Source organism: Hibiscus syriacus, unplaced genomic scaffold (assembly GCF_006381635.1).
Source record: "Hibiscus syriacus cultivar Baekdansim isolate YM2019G1 unplaced genomic scaffold, ASM638163v2 tig00116937_pilon, whole genome shotgun sequence".
NCBI classification, from domain to species: Eukaryota; Viridiplantae; Streptophyta; class Magnoliopsida; order Malvales; family Malvaceae; genus Hibiscus; species Hibiscus syriacus.
In genome coordinates this window covers 1,827,518-1,833,852 of record NW_024063475.1, presented here as the reverse complement: position 1 = coordinate 1,833,852, position 6,335 = coordinate 1,827,518, and the positions used below count along the sequence as shown (strand labels likewise).

The 6,335-nt window shown below is 33.9% G+C and overlaps 1 pseudogene; it reads left to right on the top strand.

Moving 5' to 3' along the window:
- The first annotated feature begins 2,735 nt into the window (after positions 1-2,735).
- Positions 2,736-6,011, top strand: LOC120188038 (annotated as a pseudogene).
- The last annotated feature ends 324 nt before the right edge of the window (positions 6,012-6,335 follow it).

The window sequence follows — 6,335 nt, the reverse complement described above, 5'->3', positions numbered from 1 at the left end:
AAAAAACATCGAAACCAATAATTATAATGTAATAGGTAAATTAACAATGTAACCGGTGTAAATATACCGGTTAATTAGAAACAGGTAAACATAATGTATCGACACTTGTTTAATTTGTGTCGATATTATTGTCCAAAATGAATGCCAAACGGGGTGTACGCATAAAGTGTCGATACAATTATTAAAAGTTCGATCCCAATAAAATCGAAACCGATAATTATAATGTAATATGTAAATTACAATGTAACCGGTATAAATATACGGTTTTATGAGAAAATTGGTCATAAAGTATCGATACTTATTAAATTTGTGTCGATATATTTTGTCCATAATGAATGCCAGACGGGTGCACTCATAAAGTATCGATACATTTTAAAAAGTATCGATCCAAAAAACATCGAAACCCATAATATAATGTAAAGGTAATTTTGTAATATAACCGGTATATTTATACGGTTTATGTGAGAATATGTCTACATAATGTGTCAACACTTTTTAATGTTATGTCGATACTTTTTTCCAGAATGAATGCCCAAAAGGGTGAACGCATATAGTGTCGATACATTTATAAAAAGTATCGATCCAAAAAACATCGAAACCGATAATTATAATGTAATAGGTAAATTTGCAATGTTACCGGTATAAATATACGGCTTACTTATAAAATATGTCAATATAAGCGCACCTATTACATTATATAAGCGTTATCTATAATATATTGTATTTGATAATATTTCCGGTTAAATACCTATTTTATTATATAAGTGCCACCTATTACTTATATAAGCGTTACCTAATAGTTATTGTACTTAATAAATTTCTTGTTAAATAATATAACATAACTGGTCTAAATTTTAATCAATTACTTTATTTAATCGGTCACACCGTATATTTTAGACGTCTCTAAGCAGAAGTACCTTAATGTCTAGGAAGAAAGGGTCCGATAAAATAATTAAAAGCTGTGAAATTGCTTTAAAAGAATCGTGGGAGATTATTTTTTAAATTACTTGGGCCATGCTTTCTATTTCTAAGCTGCTGCCATGAGGAAATAGAATCAAATTCTAAGCGGGATTATAAATAATAATTATATTTTTTTCATGGGCCATGGCCTAGGTAGGCCCAGGCTACACCCGCCCATGCATCTACATATTATATATACGTTGTTAATTGATTAAGAAAATTTTAAATAAATATTATCTTTAATTATCTTAGATTATTAAAAAATCAATCTCCAATTTTCTAGATTTTTCTCTCTTAAACTCGCCACTCACTCCACGTTTTTATTTTACTTGACCAACAGTATCACTATCCTTGATCTTGATTGTCAACTGTCAATATTTCTTATTTTCCTTTTACTTTCTTATATTACATTTTTGTTATCTTTTATTTTTTTAGTTTTTAATAACTCTACTTTTATAACATATTTTCTTTATCTTTATGACATTTTCCTCTATCTTTTCGCACATTTATTTTATCTTTTTATCGGTCGTTTGGTCGTTCTTTTCATTTATCATTCCTTAGGATTGGATTGAATTCGTTTCTACTTATCAGATGGTGTTTATTTGTATTATGTTGATCTCTCTTATTTGGACCATCGGATTGGATTTGGATACGCGATTTGTCCGTAATCTATATTTATTCAGGTTTTTTTGTTGGGGTTTTTTAATTTTTTGATCTTTATATGATCTTAATTGACTAATTTCTTGTGTCAATAATTATAAAAAAATATCCTAATTATGTGTCTAATCTACGATTATTATTATAAACTTTTTATTAAAATTATAAATATTTTTCTATTTTAATAAAACTAATAGTTACTATAAAAAATATTCTCCACTTTACTAAAATCTAATAGATAAAAGAGTTTTTAAAGGAATTATTTTCCAAAATTATATCATAATAATTTAATAGAGTTAATTGTATCAATAAAACTAAAGCCTTTATCAAACATAAAATTTTTTAAATTTTCATTTAAAATATTTAATCACGTATAATTTTACTCTTGTTTGACGAGGTTTAATTAATTAGGATTTGAAGTTATTTCAATTATTGATTTTAGGGTAAAGTATACAAATGATCCCTTGATTATAGGAATTATTTTGTTGAATCCTCTTAATATTAAAAATTATAAAATGGTCCCATGACTATAAGGCGTTGTTTTGTTGAGTCTCCGATACAAAAGTTTAAATGGTCACCCGATTATTCATATATTCCAACCTGTTTTTTTCGTTAAAAATTGACAGTAGTCTGAGCTGGATGTTAACCTTCTTATGATATGAAAATTTGATCTCATAATCTCAAACGACTTTCATGTATCAGTATGTTAACGTCTAGCTTAGGCAATTGTTAATTTTTTAACAATAAACAAAGATTTTGTAACATAATGTATAGTCTGACGTCCATTTTGTAACTTTAAATAGTCGAGGGAGGGATTCAATAAAATAATATCCTTATATAATTTTTAATAATTAAGAAACTCAATAAATAATATTTTATAATCGAACCATTTATATACTTTACCCTTATTTTATGATAAAAAATTGAAAGAAAACAAAAAAAAACTTTTGAATTAGAAAACTAGAGAAGTTAATAAAATCTATAACGATTTTTCTTAATCGTATATTAGACTGGTACGTGCTCAGAAAACGGAGAAGAAAAATTAAGGGAGCTCCTATTTTTTTATGGCCTGTTTGCCGCCCATATAAAATTAAATAAAAACCCTTAAACCAATTTTTATTTCACAGAATCTCGTACTTAGAGAAAAAAGATAAGGAAATTCGCCATTTGTCTTTCAGAAATGGAAGAAGAAGATCAACGCAAAGTCACAGATCTAGTATTGAGCTTGTTCGTCGATTACTCTCTCAACAAAACCCTCAAGACCCAGCGCCTAACTCTCCTCATTTCTCTCAATCTCTTCGCTACGCTTTCCGCATTCTATCCAGCCGTTTAACCCCTTCCGTTTCCCCTGATGCCGATGCCGTTTCCGAATCCATCAAGCGACGTCTCGCCACTCAAGGTAACTCTTCTGATGCCCTTACTTTCGCTGATCTCTCCAAGTTCGCTTCCAAAAATGGTCCCGGCAGCGTTAATAACAATGGGCCGTTCTTTATTTGCTTAAAATCATATCCGAGGATCGAAAATGCTATCAATGGATGGATTCTTCTGTTTTCTTGCCTAATTTAGGTTTAAATGACGATGAAACGGGAAATAATTCAAGGTTTTGAAGGGTAAAGAGAATAGATATAAGGCTTGGGAAAATGGGGTTTTGTTGGTTTCAAAAGACCCTGAAAATCTACGTGAAATTTCGTATAGAGAATTTGGGAATTTGGTTAAGATGAGAATGAGGTGACTGAAGAGGTTTTGGTTAGAGATGTGCTGTATGCTTGTCAAGGGATCGATGGGAAGTATGTGAAATTTGATAGTAATTTGGATGGTTATGCTTTATCAGATTTAGTTAAGGTACCTAGAGCTACTCAAACTATTGTTAGGAAGCTTTGTGAACTAGGGTGTTGTTTAGGAAAGTTAAAGGGTATATTTCTGAGAGAGTATGGATAGTTTCCTGCTGAAGATGTGGGGACTGTGGGCCAGGCATTTTGTGCTGCTTTGCAGGATGAGTTATCCGTATTATAAGTTATTGGCTGTGCTAGAGGCTCAGTCAATGAATCCGATTCCATGGTGTCGGAGAATACAAGTTCAGGTAATTATTTGTCCTTGAGGAGATTGTCAGTTTGGTTTGCTGAGCCAATGGTGAAAATGAGATTAATGGCAGTTTTGGTTGATAAGTGTAAAGCTTTGAGAGGTGGGGCTATGGCTGGTGCAATTCATCTGCATGCACAGCATGGTGATCCTCTAGTCCATGACTTATGAGGCGATTGCTTAGGAGGGTTTGCTCTCCGCTTTTTGAAATGTGAGGAGTTGGGTCTTGGAAGGGGAATTGGAGGATATTTTGCTGAGTTCTTATTGTGGAGCAACCAGTAAAAGCTGAATCCCTCTGGAGAGAAGGTTATCGGCTGCATTCTGGAATGTTGCCTTTGTTCATTTCACAGTCTATTGCTCATCGTATTCTAAGGACTGGGAAGTCTATTAATTCTCCGTGTCTGTTGTGATGACCGTGGTTGGGCTGATGCAGCAACAGAGGCTGTAGCTGCGGCTGGAGTGACAACAAGAAGAGGGGGTCTTGGATATGGAGAAACTGATGCTTGAATCTCTAGTCATGGAAGCAGCTAAGAGAATTGATAAGCATCTGTTGGATGTTATATACAAGAGGTACAAGTTCAAAGAACACTGTCTCGCAATCAAGCGATATCTGCTGCTTGGGCAGGGTGATTTTGTTCAGTACCTGATGGATATTGTTGGACCGGAGCTTTCAGAGCCTGCTAATACTATTAGTTCCTTCAAGTTAGCTGGATTGCTGGAAAGTGCTATTCGGTCATCTAATGCTCAGTATGATGATCCTGACATACTAGATCGGTTGAGGGTTAAGATGATGACACATGGCACTGGTGACCGTGGATGGGATGTATTCTCATTGGAATATGATGCTAGGGTTCCACTAGATACAGTGTTTACTGAATCCGTCATGACAAGGTATTTAAGAATTTTAATTTTCTGTGGAAGCTTAGACGGGTGGAGCATGCGCTCTTGGTGCTTGGAAGACAATGAAACCCAATTGTATTACTTCACATGTATACACAAAGCTGCAACGAGCTGTAAAAATGCAATTGCTTTCAACACTGAGGCGATGCCAGGTTCTTTGGGATGAGATGAATCATTTTGTTACAAAACTTGCAATACTATATCATGTTTGAAGTTTTGGAGGTGTCGTGGTCCAATTTTCCGCCAAAGATCTTGATGATCTTCTCGCAGCACATGAGAAGTACCTTCACTCAATTGTAGAAAAATCACTCCTAGGTGAAAGATCCCAAACCCTTTACAATCGCTCTTGTCCTTTTTGATCTTATAATGCAATTTAGAAGCCATGCAGATCGGTTATATGAAGGAATTCATGAGTTACAAGCAAGGTATGTACCGATATCATATTATTTGCATGTATTTAGTTATCTTAAGTGTGTGTTCCTGTTATCCTCACTCTTGCTTTTTACTTTGTGTAGAACTGTGGAATCCTCTTCAACTCTCGAGACAAAACAAACCAAGGCAAACCAAGGATAAGTCTTCAGAACCAGGTCTTGGGTTAGTGAAGGCAGGAAGCTCTAACACAACGTGCTAGTGAATTCCTTCAAAATATGGGGCAAGATCTAGATGCATTAGCGACGGAGTATAAATCATTGCTTGAGGGTTTCTTAGCTCTGTTGCCTGTTCAGCAACATATAGATTTGAAATTCCTCCTCTTTCGGTTTAGATTTCACGGAATTTTATACTCGACAGCATGCTAATGTATAAAAGTCATCTATATGCGTGTTTAAGGAATTTCTACTCATATTTGAGATGCTGTACTTCAGTTCACTAATGTCTTTTTCACAATGCTGCCACTTGAATGAATCTCCTGAGACCTGGTGGACATCTAGTCTGCCAATTTGTATGACATCGCTTGATTTAGGTGAGACAAGTTATATTTCACTTAAATGTTCTTTTTTTACCACTGTATCTGACACTTATCTTAATTTCAGATGTTATGCTTTTGGATGGCATGTTTGGCACGTTGCAGTTGCTTTGAAGGTATTCTTATGATTTTGTTTGTGGTGTTGAATGAAGTAGTGTACAAGTTCTGGATCTGATTGTCCAATGTTGTTGGTGTTCTCTGACAGCTCTTACAACTGATGTGTCCCAAAGGTTGTATATCTGTACCATATTTCTTATTTGTTAACTATTCCTTGTGCTATGCCTTTGGGCACTTATTGTGGCTTTTATTCTTTTTTTATGCAATCCTTGTTTTTTTGTATGGTTGTAAGTTTTGGCCGTAATGCAGTGTGGTGACTATATCTCTATGCATGTGAACAAGGAAGATAGACTATTTTCCATAATTTTCTATGGTTCTATGCATACGAACAGGAAAATTTCCCTTTTTTTTCATAGTTTTCAACCATTATAGACCATGAACCAACTTGTAATGAACTAATATATGTGACATTTCTCATTGCCAGAGATTGTTTTCATTTCATTTTGTGCATGGAACAGAGGTAGCTAAGTACTAGAATTTTGTAACTAGACATTTCTCATCTAAAGCAGGATGATATCGTCTTGACAGAGATGGACACATGTTTCTCTTTATCTAAAATGTTTCAATGAAGTTTTGGATTATTCATTTAATGCTCAAGTTCTTAGACATGGTGTATATATATAGGGTTATGATTCTATTATACAATGTAAATTAGTTT